At 35.6% G+C, this 17,016-nt stretch overlaps 1 protein-coding gene across 1 annotated transcript in view; it reads left to right on the forward strand.

The window, feature by feature from the left end:
* The first annotated feature begins 11,126 nt into the window (after nt 1-11,126).
* The window catches only part of pde4ba (phosphodiesterase 4B, cAMP-specific a), a 162,452-nt gene continuing 156,562 nt past the window's right edge, over nt 11,127-17,016 (forward strand). The window contains exon 1 of the mRNA XM_079883659.1: nt 11,127-11,527. The gene's annotated coding sequence lies outside the window, so the exon portion shown is untranslated. The remainder of the gene's footprint in view (nt 11,528-17,016) is intronic.

The following is a 17,016-nucleotide window of genomic DNA, read 5'->3' on the forward strand; positions in this document are numbered from 1 at the left end:
GCAAAGCTGAATTTTCAGCATCATTACTCCAGTCTTCAGTGTCACATGTGACATCCAGTCTATCACATGATCCTTTAGAAATCATTCTAATATTCTGATTTATTATGAGTGTTGGAAACAGTTCTGCTGCCTAATATAGAATAAAAGGTTAAAAAGAACTGCATTTATTCAAAATAAAAAATATTTTCTAATAATATAAATCTTCTTTACTATCACTTTTTATCAACTTAACACATCCTTGCTGAATAAAAGTATTGATTTATTTCAAAAAAGAAAGAAAAAAATTACTGACCCCAAATTACTGACCAGTAGTGTATATTGTTGTTACAAATGATTTGTATTTTTAAAAACATTTGCTTCTTTTTTTTTTATTTTTTTTTTTTATATTTTTTACTTTTTATTCATCAAAGTATCCTAAAAAAGTATCACAGGTTATGAAAAAATATTAAGCAGCAGAACTGTTTCCAGCTTTGATAATGAATCATCATATTAGAATGATTTCTAAAGGATCATGTGATAGACTGGAGTAATGATCCTGAAAATTCAGCTTTGCATCACAGAAATAAATGATAATTTAAAGTATAATAAATTGAAAACCAATTATTTTAAATTGTAATAATATATCACAATTTTTTTTCTGTATTATTGATCAAATAAATGCAGGCTTGATGAGCAGAAGAAACTTCTTTCAAAAACATTAAAAATAGTAATGTGTCCAAACTTTTGACCTGTACTGTATAAAACAATATAAAACACAACAAGTAGATGCAATGTCATGATTTATTCAAAAATAACAAATCGTCCAAGTCTTCCAAGGCTAAACGATTGCTTTGTATATGGAAAAACAAAACAAAAGCGATCGCTGTCTCCATCAACCAATGCTCAAATCACAGACACATTCAAGCTTTGATTGGGAAATAGCCACCTACCATTGGCTCTAGTCTGTCTCGGAACCTATTGCATCATGCTAAATTTCGGATTTTAAATGAGGTATGATTGTGTTAACGGAGCAGGATCATTTTCAGCATTGTTCCATGTTGTAGCCTATGGCTTAAGAAGACTTGGAATGCAAGTCGTTTGTAACACTTGAAGGCTATACTATATACATAGTGTATACAGTATATTTCAGTTTTTGCAGTCTGTGACTTTGTCTGTCTGTTACAAGTTTTATATTGTTGAGAAGTGGTCAGGATTAGGGTCGGGGTGGCGTTAGGAGCTCAAAAATATCTATCGAAGTAAATTGTCTATACAAATCATTTCTCCTGTTACAAATGCATGCAAAGAATTAAATGTATCTTGATCTGAGGCAATTTCCAGTTAGTTGATATAGTGATGCACAAGGCAGTGTGTGTGTGTGTAATAGACTGATATGCGTGGTTTTGTATTAATCTTGTCACTTTAATATTTTAAAAGAGCATGAAAAAAGGGAATCATGTTCACTGAATAATACATGAAGCTGGTTTGTCCCCTTCAGGTAGGTAAGGATGAATTCTTCCTCTGAGATACTTCAAAGGTGTTGCTCAGTCTAATTCATATGATCTACTATCATGTGGCAATGTCCTCCTAAAGCGTAGGAGATGCTGTTTCCACTGCAGAGGTACCAGACCATATTTTGATATTTGTCATTCAGACATGCTTAACTATGCAAACTTCTATTTTATTTTTGTATATGACTATAAAGTTATATCAGTTATGTCAATCCTCAAACTTTCGGTGTCCTCGGGAATCCTCAAACTCCAAATTTAACCCATCCAAGTAAGTGCACACACATTAGGAGCAGAGCAAAAAAGATACACTTTCATCTGAATTAAATATTTCCCAGATTTTATTTTAATCTCTTACCACAGTATAAAAGCCAATCATTTAATTTTGGAACAAACATGTTGTCCTTATAATATTATGCTTACTATGTTTATCATATTAGTTTCTATAACTATATAGCTGACTTCATATTTTAGAAATGAGGGTTCCTATATTCTGGATCTTTAGCAACAAACAGTTTGAAACCCTTTGGTCTAAATACCTGAGTGTAGATTTCTAGACAGAGTCTACTTTCTGGATTTGCCACTGGGATTGAATTGAATTGCCAGCTTGAATCCTTTGAAGAGTCTGTAACACTAGGACTTCTATTCATATTCATTAAATTCAGCCACTGAGGAGAATAATATCTGCGCGATATTACTGAATGACCGTGTTTGGGCAGCCAAATGACCCATTAACACACCACACAGTGGTTAGCTCAAGTGCAAGAATAAATAATAGACGGAATAAAAGGAGGGTGAGCTGAGAAGATGGAAAGGAAATGAAGAGAACGACAAGAACAGCAAAATGGCTTATTAACAAAAGAAGAATAGATGATTCCAGGGTGTGTGGAGGGGGGAAAAAAGCTTATCAAGTAGAGAACAGGAACGTGTGAGGATTTAAGGAGGACAAGAGGAGAATTTCCAATGAGCAGAAGGAGACAGAGTGAACTAGATAAGTGGTATAAAGGAAGCAGAGAAGCAGGAGATACGGTTGAGACGTTTAAGTATGTGGATGTGAGGAGGAAGGAGAGTGATGTTGGAAAGACAAGAGTGGGAATTGACAGAGATAGGGAATGTAATGGAATGTGTTTCATAAAGGAATCTGATAGACGGATGTGAATGGAATCAGATTCTGATATCATCTTGTAGAGAGAAAGGAATAAGAGAGAGATGCGTAAATAGATTTAGTAGGAATGGCTGGCCTTGATAGTGACAAACTATATGCTCAGAAGTACCCACAGCACATAGAGGGTGATGATCCCCGATGTATGTGCATGTATGTCAGACCACATGGGGCTGCAGATTGATTTATTTTATCTGCCCAAATAGAAATGAGTGAAGGACATTGAAATGCACATTCTCTCTCTCCAGAAGAGCCCAGATACATTTTTTATCCTAATATTGATCTAATAAAGAAAGTAGTACTGCTTTGTATATTATTGATTAATAAATTAATGTTTATATATTATATTATATTATATTATATTATATTATATTATATTATATTATATTATATTATATTATATTATATTATATTATATTATATTATATTATATTATATTATATTATATTATATTATATTATATTATACATCTATCCATTCTCCACACTGTTTTATCCTCTGCAGGGTCATGAGGATGCTGTAGCTGTCAGGATTCCCTGTGTCTCTGTTTCATCGACTCTTATTTTGTAAGTCGCTTGGACAAAAGCGTCTGCTAAATGACTAACTGTAAATGTAAATGTATTTTGATGTTCTATTGTCTTGATGTGCCTTTGTTCAGTTCCTGTGGTTTAGCTCCTGTTTCCTTTGTTTCTATTTTCATTTGGTTAGTTTCCATAGATGTCCTTGTTTTTTTACCATGTCAACTAATCACCTACACCTGTCCTTCATTTAGCCCCTTGTCATCTTATAAAAACCCTCAGTAATCTATTGTTCTTCGTCTTGTGTTAACGTTTTGTCCTGGTGTTTTTTTGTGATGGTTCCTTGTGTTCATTAGATGTGATTTCATCGTTCATCGGCATCAAGCCTCTTTAATCTGGATTATCAAGTCAGGCCATTATGTAACAGTAGAATTATTATATTACATTATATGATATTATATCATCAATTAAGTATTATATATATATATATATATATATATATATATATATATATATATATATATATATATATATATATATATATTGAGCCATGATAGGAATGGTAAACAATTGGATTTCCCTCTAATTTCCTAAATATAATTCCGACATGTCAAAGACACACACATGGCTGGCAGCTGATAAGAGCTGTTGGGGGGTAGGGGGTGGATTGGGTTGCTGGGTGCATCCCACGCTAATAAAAAATTCTGTTTACCAAGCGTTGTTAATTACCCTTGTCCTGATGTGTGATCCACTTCTCTCTCTCAGTTCTATTAATTACCTTAATCAGCAAGCTGAGACACATCCAGCTACACGGTTTTTGAAACAGGAAGTTGGAAATAGCAATTTTCTGTGTTATTTCCATGTTATCTTATTATCCTCTCTCACTTTTTCTTCATGTGTGCTCATAGGATGATTATTCATTATTAATCGCAGTGGCATGTCAGGATATGTTACATAAGTGCTCTCTTCTGACAGGGAAACACCATATTTGAAGGGCTTTTTATATTTTGTCAGGCTGAGCAAGGCTGGAGATTCCCTAGGCTAAAATATCCTTATAAATGAAAGAATGTCATAAAAAGAGGGGAATCTGCCTTCATCTGAATCAGAATTTTAAAGTCATTATACTTGTTTGTACTGTTGAATATTTCAGAAAATGTAGAATTGTGCAGTTAATGAGCTATTTTAAAAGGATAGTTCACCCAAAAAGGAAAATTAGCCCATGATTTACTCAACATCAAGTCATCCTAGGTGTACTGTATATGACATTCTTCTTTCAGATGAATACAATCGGAGTTATATTAAAAAATATCCTGGCTCTTCCAAGCTTTATAATGGCAGTGAATGGTTGTTTCTGTTTTGAAATCCATAAAAGTGCATCTCTCAAATCTAAAAGTGCTCTCATATACACCTAGGATGGCTTGAAGGTGAGTAAATCATGGGCTAATTTTCATTTTTGGGTGAACTATCCCTTTAACTTCATCTGACCCTAGGGACTTTGCTTGGCTTTTTATTTGTTGATTCAAATTAACCCTTACATTTTATTATTAATAATATTTTAACATACATTTAAGAGGCTATAGGGAGGGACAGTCTACCAACTAAAACCATTAATCACCTTCAACTAGTTCAAAACGCAGCTGCTCCTGCCCTTACATTGAACAAAAGTCTGCTCACATCACTCCTACAGCAGTTGCATTGACTCCCTGTTATCTATCGGATTCTCTTTAAAATACCAATTTTCAAGGCTTGTCATGATTTAGCACCTTGTTACCTTTCGGAATTAATACACCCATATATCCCTGCCCGTATGCTGAGATTTCAGATTCCAGATCAGTGTCTGTCTGCCTATTCATGTTGTTATCCTGATTGTATTTGTAACTGTCAATTTTATGTAAATTGTCCTTGGGTTCTTGAAAGGAGGTATATAGATAAAATTATTATTATTATTATAAATATACAGCTGTAAAAATGGAAATGTTTTGACAATTTTTTTTTATTTTAACTTAATTTCTCTGGAAATTTCTTTTTTCCTGTTCTGTTAAGGGTTAAATTACATTTTTGACCAGTTATTTGGATGTTATGCAGATATTTAACAAAGTCAAAGTTTGGAAAGACCGCATCTGGATTCTCCCACTGCGGCAGCTAAACGTGAGAGATTCTTTATTGCTTTAAGTTGGGCCTTCTATATTTTTGCATGCATTTTTCAAAACACGTATTTAGAATCAAAGAGAGAGGGATTATTCATTCAGGTGTATAAATAAGCGAGTATAGCTTTTACTATTATTCCCTGTTTGCCTGTTATACTGTAATTCAGCAGTTCAAAATGAATGCTCCTTAAGCACTGCCTGGTGCACATTTGAATATGTAAATGATAGTAGGACTAAACGGAGACTGTTGCACAGTGATGTAAGAGTGATGAGTCATGCCTCAGGGTCGAGTGAGCAGTTGTTGCGGTGACGGCCTCTGATTTGGGTGGGAGGCTGCACTGTGGCTGCTCACGCCTCTTCCATTAGATGAGTAACACACCCCACTGGGTGAATAGTACTGATGCTCAGTAGGACTGTTACAGCGAATGCCACGTAGCTGTACTGAAGTAAACATACAGTAATGTAGTTCTCAGAGTTAAAATCCAAAACATGAGAAAGTGTAATAAAAAGACACTGAAGGTCACCTAACGACATTAGGCAAGTGTGTGTTGGTCATTATTTTGGGGAACAAATGCCAATGATTCCCACAAGAAAACAACTTAAAGGTTCAAACAAAAGTTCAAACAAAAATGAAAATTGTGTCATCATTTACTTACATTAATGTTATTCCAAACTAATATGACTTTCTTCTGTGTAACACAAAATATGATATTTTGAATGCTTTTGTTCATACAATGAGGTCCGAAGTCAAAAAAAAAAAAAAAAAAAAAAAAATGTCTGTGTTCCACATACAAGTTTGGAACAACATGTCGTGAGTAAACAACGATATTAATTTGTCAATTAAATATCTTTCTACTAAAACCACAAAATACTGTCTTAATGAAATACTGTCTTTTTTCAGATAAAAAAGCAACAGAACCATAAATGCAAACTCCCCATCTTACCATACTTTGGGGACACATTTATACCCAGAAGTGAGCTAAATCCGACACAACAATCATAGGCTCATTAGAAAAACTGTGCCTCATTTTTGTGGGTTAGGTGGAATGATATTTTTAATTGTTTAATCGTTTAAGAACGATATTCCTTAGGTGGAACAATATTTTTTAACAGAATAGAGCATTACCTTTAAAGTTGGCTTGAAACAGAAATTGTGATAACCTTTTCTTCTCTATTGTGACTTATGCTGTCTTCACGTGCTATCTGAATTATCGTAAATATGAGTTTCCTAGTTAAAAATTGGACATGAACGCTCTCTCAAGTCATATTTACCACGGTAAAGCTCTGGGATAATTTTGATAGGCTACCCAAGTTCCCAAGTTGAGCAGGCCATAAACTATAAATATGGCAGAGGGGAGAACGATTGCTGCTGTGACTGCTATTCTTTATTAGTGTTTTTCCATAACACCTACATCACCTTGTCTTGTCGTTAAAGTAGTGCATATTTACAATAACCATTTGAAGCATATTGTTTTTTTCACAGCAAAAGTAGCCTGCATTTGATTGAAATTCCAGAATCGTCAGCAAGCTGACAATCTCGATAGAGCAGTGAATGTTATATATGATTGTCATATGGGGCACTATGATTGTCTAATAGATAATTAATGAATGGGACGCTAAATTTAATTTTTTAACCCCCTGAGGTCGGCTATCGCGCCGGCGTGATAGGCTTGTTTTTTTTCTTATCAGTGCAAAAGAGACTCAAAATACTCTGTTGATTTTGATCTTACATACTTGTGTTATACATCATTCAAAACTGTTAAATGTCTTCTTTTATTTGTGTACACTCATAATAAAAACAAAATGTTGTGTTTTTCGTAAAATAAAGAAAATAAACATGATGCGCGTTCTGCCGTCTCTCTCAATGTGAAACTCATTCTGAAACGCGACAGAAAATGACCTGTAACTCAGCGAATGTTTGTCACACAGACTTGAAACGCATGTCTATACAACGTGTGGAGTCTCTATTTTTAAAGTATGTAAATTATATAAAAAACAAATATTCTCTGTTTAAGTAATCCGTATGAAAGCAGCGGCATGTACAGTTTCTCAAATGCGTCCTAATTACTGTAATTCGATTTTCCCAATAAATAGGCAGGAATAAACCTGGTGTCCTCCATGATTCTTATTCTTTTTCAAAACTTTGTTTGGGGACATCCTCATTTGTAAAAAAGGTTTAAAAAATAAAGTAAAAAAAAATAAATGGTGAAATGGTGGGTTAGGGCTTTGTGGATTAGGTATTTGTGATACTTAGGTATGTTGTGGTACTAGTTGTAGCCTATTCAAAAACTGTCCAGCTTTTCAAGACAGTTTTCATCACTTCTAGACAGAAATTTTGTTTTCTGAAAAAGTATTGTCCTTCTTTTTTACTTTTCAGAAAGTTTTAAGAAATATATAAGTATTTTCCTGTGACCTTTGTTCTACTGCTATTACAGTGAAATCTGTAAACAATATCTTGATTTCTAATCCAAACATTAAACAACGCCTCTGTGGGGGTCATTAATCGCTAGGCTAATTGCTGGGTGGTTACTAATGAGAAGACAGTGCTGGTGTGACAGTGTGTATAATTGTGTCCTCAGGGACCGCGATATCCTCCTGCTGTGTCTAGAGTGGTGTGTCTGAGAAATCGAATGCTGTCTTATTTGTCAAGCTCTATCTGTCTACTGTGTAAGTGTGCCACAGGGTGAGAAGATTTCGTAATATATGTTCTAATCCAAAAATATTTAAAGTGGACAATAGGTTTAGATGGACAATACACAAACACTCTCTCTCTCTCTCTCATTTACCATTTCAGTCGTATCCGGCCCTTGGTGATTCTATGGCCATCTCTTGCCTTACGTGAGAGACTGTCCATGAAGTCTTGGCAATGGGATTTTCAGGGGTAGGTTGCCAGGTCTTTCTCCAACCCTTCCCATTACATGGCTTGGGACTCACACAGAGAGACACACGCATTTACACTTACAGCCAATTTGGTATCCAATCCACCTAACCTGCATGTCTTTGGACTGAGTGGGGTAAACTGGAGCACCAGCCAGCCCTTGAACTGGGGACCTTCTTGCTGTGAGGTGTCAGTGCTGTATACCAACTGTGACTGTGCTGTATAACACTGTGCCTCCAACAAAATATAAAGCATTTTTCTCATCGCCACTAAAATAGATACTTCAGTAAAATGTTGGCCGTAAATGGTGAAGGCTTGATCATATTAAACATCTGTGTACGGGGTTTTGTCATGAGTTTTGAATTAACGTGTGTGTGTATGTGAGAGAGAGAGAGAGAGAGAGAGAGAGAGAGAGAGAGAGAGAGAGAGAGAGAGAGAGAGAGAGAGAGAGAGAGAGAGAGAGAGAGAGAGAGAGAGAGAGAGAGAGAGAGAGAGAGAGAGAGAGAGAGAGAGAGAGAGAGAGAGAGAGAGAAAGAAAGAGAAAGAGTGTGAAAAAGCTCCTGTCATTCTGACACAGAATAGCAGATGGTCTTGTTTCTTAATCATGGTCATGGTGCTTAAGCACTAAATCCTCACTGGAACAATACAACCGGGCTTTAGCTTTAGTCTTTGCCTGACCACCTCAAACACCCGCTTTTACTGGCACATACACTGGACCCAATTCCCTTAGTGGGCACACTTGCCTCATCTTCTTCAGCCGTTATTAGGGATTTTAAGTCATTAGTAGTCTGAGAATCTGATCAATGCTTCATTATCAAGTAGAGTAACTCCAAAGCTGATTATGAAAAGAATCAATGAAAAAATTTCATTATGGTTCATAAATATGTTTTAACCACCTTGCAATGACTGAGTGTTTTTCCTAAGTGCTTTGTCTGGCAAATGAAACATTAATGAATGAAATTGTAATGCATAACCTTGCATACCGGTAATAACTAGACTCATAATCAGATGGATCATTCAGCTGTTCATTTATTTCATTATTAGCATTGAATAGTGTCCAGATTTTTTTCATCTGTCTTCAACTACACATTTTAGAACTTCAAATCCATTTAATAATCTGACATTGCATGGTGTGTATAGATTCATTTTCTTATTAGACATGCATTTACATAAACATTCTTATTAGACATAATCATAGAACGGAATTTAACAGTGAAGATTAGTATAATCAATTTTGCCTTTGTAAAAATGTAAAGACACTTGAGCAGTGTGGCAATGAGGATCCCCAGTTTGTGCCTTTCAAAATGATAAGTATCTTTTCAGTATTTTTTTGACTACACTGTAAAACCTGATGAGTTAGTGCAACTCAAACCGTTTGAGGAAATCGATTGCCTTAAATCATTTAAGTTTATTAACTCAAACAATTTAAGCATAAAAAAATATTTGATTTGTGTCCAAGTAACTCAGTAACTTATTGTTAAGATAACTTGGGTAAATAAAGTTAATAGTACTAATTCCATTCTATTTTATGATGTCCAGTGCAGTTGGAATCATCAAACCTTTGCTCACCGTGTGTGTGCTGTATAACTGACACAGCCTCTTCATGTCACGTGGTGCCTTATTCTCTTTTTGCCCACTGTTTAAGCGAGAGCATATTTAACATAGTCCATTTCTGCAAAGTTGATTTATGCAAGCCTTTGGAAAAACTGTGTCGGCACTGCTCGTCACCTGATTTTATAGCATGAACCAGGCATAGTTGTCAAATGGGGAAATGAGTCACAAGGTCTGTCTCAGCAACTACGTTTTTTTTTTTTTTAAACACTGGTTTTAAATCAGTCAGTTTAAAAAAAAATCATCAGTATCTTTTCTTTTTCTTCTAGCTACTCAGTAACAAGTGAACATAATTACACACCCTGGTATACATTCAGGGGTCATCTGTATAATGAAGGTGGTTATTTAACCAAAAAAGCTGAACAATACTCTCAAGACATGTATTTTAAGTTGTCACATTTATGCTTATGCCCCGTTTCACAGACAAGGCTTAAGTCTAGTCCCAGACTAAAATGCGAAAGCGACTTGCACTGACAAATCTTTAAATATTTCAGTGCCATTGTTTTGTCTCAAGATGCGCACCAGTAATTTTTTTCTAAGGCATGTTTATAAAAGCTATTAATGTTCTAATTGAACTAAGGCCTAACCATGGCTTAATCTAAGCCCTTTCTGTGAAACCAGGCCATAATATAACATAATATAATGAATGAATGTTTAATACTTTATTTAAGGTGTCATTGTTACAGTGTAATTAAGTACTGAGTAATATTAAGCAACTACATGTAGGATTAGGATTAGGATTTGGTTAGTTGCATGTAATTATGCATAATTTACTGTTATTACTATGGTAAGTACATGTAATACAAGAACACTTAAGTAAAAACATTTTTTGCTGTTTAATAAATTTTGTTTTTCATAATTGCGTTAAAACTAATCATTTGTCTGTATTATTCTCTTTGATTGTAGGTTCCCAATGTGATGACAAAGCCTTATTTGAGACTTGCTGTCACCCAAGGTCAATGCGTGTTAACTGAACTGTATCTATTTTCCTAAGCAGGGTAGAAATGTTCAAGAAAGAGTTTTTTTGTTGTTGTTGTTGCTGCATGCAAGGCTTAAATGTATGCACCTGAAATAAAACTGACTTTCAGAAACAGCTCACCCTGAAAAAAACATTAACTGTCGTAAAAAGTGACACTATCCCCAGTCTCAACCATGGCTGTGGTAATGACTCAAGGACAAATGTTCTATTTGAACCAATGCCTGGAGACGAACATAAAATAAATGCAATAAATTGAGCATTCATCCCCCCATCGAGTGACTTAATCACACGCATCCCACGTCTCAGTGTATATAAGCGCTCTCGTATTGGAGATCCTCCTCTGCTTTTGACAGGCACAGTGAACGCTCAGCCCCTAGAACGAAAGCGCAAGCCTGGTGCGCGTTAAAAAACCGCCTGCATCTTGCCAAAGCGAGACAAAAACCGAATACATTACCAGCATCTTTTTTTATGATTATTATTGTAGTTGGATTGCTCGTTTCTGTACGGACCCCGTGTACTAGTTCAGACTGTCTGAGATTGACAGCGTTGAAGGACAGAAGCGGAGCGGGTTTCGATACCGGGACAGAAGATGCTGGTTCTTATTCATTGACGGTTCTGATCCACCCCATGGGTTATACACACAAAAACACAACGGGACATCACTCGTGTAACAGATCACGAGTTTAAAACGGGATCCTTTTGTGCCTCTTTTGTCTCCCACGTGCAATAAAGTGGATCCGTATTTGAGGTGAGAATGTTATTTTCAAATGCTTGTTCCTGCTTTTGTTCTGTTCATTACACTGCTGCCTTTATTTTTGATATTAGAGTGTTAGGCTATATTTTGAAAACGGAGTGTGTGTTTTCATCTCCGGATTCTCAGTTGGGATGCTGAGGGCTGTTCATCAGGATTATTCAGTGATCTCTGATTAAGTTGCTCTGCTAGATTTGATACTAACGCTCACAACAGCGGTTTTTTATTTACAACAACAACTATAAAAAATAGGTTTCCATAGATGATATGGGTCATTTTTGAGTAATGTTCTTATAAATGTATGATTCTGTTTCTGTCTCCGTTTGTACAGCAGCACACTGTAGTCTTTTGTAACCAAGTGTTAGGTCGGAATCAAAAGAGTTAATTCCTAGGCTACTATAGAATGGAAAGGCAGCCAGCGATAAGGCGGGGAATAAAAAAAGAAAAAGAACTCCACAGATAAAAAAAAAAAAAATGTTACAAGAACGGTTTGCTAACGTTCCCAAACGTTATTTCTGAACGTTCAAAAAATCTATATATATATTTTTTTTAAAATATTTCACAAACGTTTTGTCTTGGTTATGTGAACGTTAGAGAAAACATTAAAGGAATTTTTTCTGTATTTCATCATTTTGCAAAGTATTATGGGAACGTTGCTTTTGAATGTTCTATGCACCATCTAAACAAGTAGTAGGTAGCCTAGTAATTAGTACAAAAGCAATATTGCTCATGTGGCAAACCATTATATAGTCTATAAACTATTTTGTTAAAAATGTTTTTCAGAGTGATTTAGGCTGTCTTTATTATGAACTAGGTTGTATTATGCAAGTAAAGTAAAAGGACATATTTGAGCCAAGTGGAAGTTTGTGACAGTAAAATGCACAATATAAAATGCATGTTTTTTTTTTTTTCTCAATTAATCTGATGCACCAGAAATGTTTATGTCAGATTTAGTTGAATCTGTTACAAGCACTCAGATTCAAGTTGTACTTGCTTTCAGTTGGACTTATCCAAGCAAAATGAAATCTTCACACAGCCACATTATATTTCCATGTTTTTTTCTGTAGTAAATTAGTGTGTGGTTTCTTATTATGACCCCATTAGACGTTTGTGTCTTGAATAATTCTCCTTTCCCCCTTCAATCCTGTCACATGTATGTTACACATTATCTGCACCATGCATTATTGTCAATGCAACTTTTTTTTCAACACAGCGAGTAGGAAGATCTGTATTGCTGACATGTAAGATATTTGCATATTTTCTGCTCATGTGTAAAAAAAGCCCTTCGGTTTAGCATTATCCAGGAATCTTTCAAAAAGAATTGTATCAGAATTAGCAAACAAGTCTGATAAACTCTTATCATAGCATGGTGTTCCACAGGGAGCTGTTATAGGTCCAATTTAGTTATCACTTATCAGTGTAGATTCTTTCACCTTAAGTTCCTTCTGTAGTCAATCTTGATGAAATAATAACATTCAAATTAAATTATTATCACTGTTCACATGAGTCCAGAGGCTCCTTATTAATATGACGCATATATTTTCTAGGCCCATATCAGGCATAACTATAGCAAATATTTTTTTCTAGAATAACAGAAAAATTTAAGATCCATTTAGGTGATGCTTACACATACAAAAAGATCAGTTAATCAAATTACATGATCTCTTATTATACACATTGCTCTAAGGTTGTTTTTTAAAAAAAAAAAAAAAAGGTGACTATTGTTATTTTATGTCAGAATATTCCACATACTAGAAACCGTTGATGCATTAAATATCTCACAAAACTCCAGAGAAGGAGAATGTTTATGAGAAAGATAATATGTGATTTTGTTTGGCCTCCTAATGCTACTTGGCTTTTCTCCTATTCTGAGGCTTTCCTCATAATTGCTTGCCCTGTTGAGACAAGCATGTTTGCTGTGATGATCTCACGGACAATCAATCATACCTTGGTTGAACAGATGGACCCTCAGTGACAGAGGATAAAGGGTTTGCTTGATACATTTCATACAAGAATAACACATTCAATGCTTGACTTGCAAGAAAGTCTGTATTTGTGTGAGTGTGGGGATTTGATCTCCCACTCAACTGAATGTGTGTTGTGAGCTTGTGCATCTATGTTATGAGGTATTTGTAACAGACTTGGCTAGTTTGCTTTCCTGAGCAGATATCCTAGGCCTTTTCTTGAAGTTTGTACTGTGTGCTATGATTTCTCATGTATAATTGTTGGTGCAGAACCTCAGCTACACAGTAGGATCATCTGTTAGACCGTAGCATATGGCAGTTGTTATCAATCTCCCTGATTGTTTGTTCACTTTGGTTAATTAAAACCATACATTTCAGCATTTCAGTCCATTGTTAAAAGAATTATCTAGAATACTGAATAAACCTCTCTATTCTTGAGATTAGTTTCTTGTAAACTGTGTGGCAGGGATTAAAGACAGACACAGTTTCATGCTTCAGAAATTCTTTTTCTTGGTCAAATATACAAATATAAAGGAAGAGTCTTCTAAAGGGGTGCCAAAAGTCAGGTATATGGTGATATCCAATGTTCAAGACAGAAGGGATGGGTTGATCCAGAAGAGTAGGGCCAGGTGGTCATTGTTTAAGTGGCCTCCCAGTTAAGTTTTGCTACTTTGGACCTCAAGGACAAGCTCTTTATGCGCAGTCAGAATTGGCGTGAATTGGCGTTCCTTGTGCCCGACAGGCTGATCAGACTTGTCAACTCAGGACACCTTCCACCAATGGGCCAGAACTGGTGCAGAGATTGAGGTGGAGGGGTTTAGGCAGTGGTGATAAGGTTCAAAAAGCAGCATGTGCGTCTCATTGCACTCTGCCAGCAGCTCTCATGCACCTCCTCATTGCCATGCACTCCTATTGTGAGCCTGGCCATGGGCCAGTGAGAGGAGGGTCAGTGTGACATTAATTATAGCGTTTGATTCTGTGTCTGTTTGCATATGCATGAAGATGGATATAAAGAGTGCCCTCAAATTTCACAGGACTTGGAGCCACCAGTATCTCTATACTCACATTTAACATAGGGAAGTGATATTAAAGGTGCTCTAAGCGATGTTGGGTGACGTCACTTCTTGTTGACGTTCAAAGTATTGTCAAACAAAACGGAGGCTAGCTCGACCCTCCCTCCTCCTCATCTTTTAGTATTCTTTTTTTTTTTTACTTCGTGACCACAAAGTTAATAGTTATGAAACTTTGCATGCCTGTTATTTCTGTAGCACAGGTTTCAAATGTGAAAAATGCACAGAATATGAAATTTACTGCTATTGAAGAATGAACTTGTATGTCCATGTCCTGCTTTTTTCGTTTTTTAGTAAAATGCTAAAATTTGTTGTCTTGAACCACTGAACTTTTTTTTCTGAAATAACTGAAAGGGTAAACGATGACAGAGAAATTACAAAATGAATGTTTCAGTCAATGAGTTTCGATTGCAAACAGCCTGACAAGCCTCAAGGAAGGAAGAGCACATTAACTGATGATGTTATGCAAACTTTCATGGTTGTGGTTGCAAGGTTTTAGCAAACTGAAATGGCTATTACAACATTTTTTGTTCTGCTTATTTGCATAACAGTGAAAAAACAGACATTTCCTCTCGCAAGCCACTATCACTCTTCTAAATATACAGTCACGGTAACATACTTTCTTTTCTGCATGTTCTCTGTAGATTGGAGCTTTTTGCATCTATACAAAAATACTTGATGGTCTTTAGCAAGACATAATATAATCCAGTTTCCATTATGTGGACCGTAGGTGTTTGTTGGAAAAAAGACCCTTAGAACATTGTCTCATGTCTTGTCATTGCAATTGCTTGTTTTATTTAGCCTATTTTTTTCTAGATGTGCTGAACCAAGTGTTGTGTCTTTTGCACCTTGGGAACAGCATATTAGCCAGGAGATATTTTTCAGCATTTGCCCCAGTCCACTCAGTTTTATGTAACACAGTTCAATAAATCTATAAAAGGCTGAGTTTTATTCACTTTTGATGAGATAAGTAGATGCATTTTGTCAACTGTAAATTTGCCCCTGTTTGAGTGGCATTTTCATTAGTCTACTCTAGACAGAATGATTGGATCATTCTTCACGTCAAGATTAATCTATTTTATTTGCCCACTGAAGCTCTTATGCAATCCTATCTTTAGGGCAATATGCAACTCATTTAATATATAGTTTTGACTGGTAATATTATAAATGCAGGACTTTATATAAATATAACTTTGCAGGATTTACGATGCTGATGACCATTAAAAGGCGTAATCACAGTCTGTGAAAAGGATCCATTCCACATTTTAATTGATTTAATTAAATATATTTTTATAGCTTTTCATAAACCACCATAAATTATCCCTGTATAGGCTCAAAAAGCAGCATTACAAACTGTATAATAATAATGTGGTTCGTTGCTATCGATTAAAGTGGTTTTTAGTTGAGAGTCACTGAGCTTAGTGTTTGTGTTGAATGTACATGACATTCATATCCGATCAATTGACAGATTTCTTTTGTAAGAACACAGTGCACAGTGCCAGCTTGACCTGATTCAACATGGCATTAACAGTGACAGTGATTTGAAAAGCTGCTGTTGAGATGATTTGTGGTTATCGCAGCTTCAGATCCCATGGAGAGTCAGATTATCTCTTTAGATTTTAATGCTTGGAAGTATTTTAACAAGCAAAAGAATCTGTATTCACTATGGTTTTGCTGCCTCTGAATTAGGGCACCGGTTATTCAGATTAAAAATTAAAATAAAATCCTAGGTTCGCGCTTTGGCTTAAATCATCTTTGTTAGAAAACTATAAATGCAGAGTGAAGCAGAGATGTGCACAATTGAGCTAAAGCCTAAGAAAATATAATCTGTGGCGCAGAGAATATTATGAAACTAAAACGACCAAGGTGGATGTTAAAGAAAAAATTCACAGTCAAATGGCAGCAGGGATTGGTTTCTAAAACGTGCTTTGTTTACAATGAAGGTCTGTAGTTAAATCAGTCAGGTCTTAAGGAGACAGCAGGGTGAAAATAGTAACAGTATATTCAATTAAAGCTTCAGATCCTTTATGTGGACAATTAAATCCAAAATCCATCCACTTAGCTTTTTAATCATAGAGAAAATGGAGGAGGGCACATAGTATGGTGTATAGCGGCTGTGTCATGTTTTACTCTGTGGTGACTTATAGGCTCATTGTGTGTGTGTGTGCGGAGAGAGGAAACCTGTTTTTTCCACAGGGTGTCTGGAAGGAGCTAATACATCATGATGAGGCTGGCCAAGCTGCTCCATTTGATGCTTGCATGTGTGGCCTTTGAGAATTTATATGGTTTCAGTTCTGCTATTATAACCTTTAATAGATTATAGAATGAGAAAGCTGCTCCTAGATGGTTTATTTGGGAATTGTGATTGTACAGATTTTATAAAAATAAAATTTCCCTTAGTCATACATGGGCTCTGGATGGCCACAGGCACTGAGTATACTGTATACTAAAT

This window comes from Squalius cephalus, assembly GCF_949319135.1.
Source record: "Squalius cephalus genome assembly, chromosome: 10".
In the NCBI taxonomy this organism is placed as follows: domain Eukaryota; kingdom Metazoa; phylum Chordata; class Actinopteri; order Cypriniformes; family Leuciscidae; genus Squalius; species Squalius cephalus.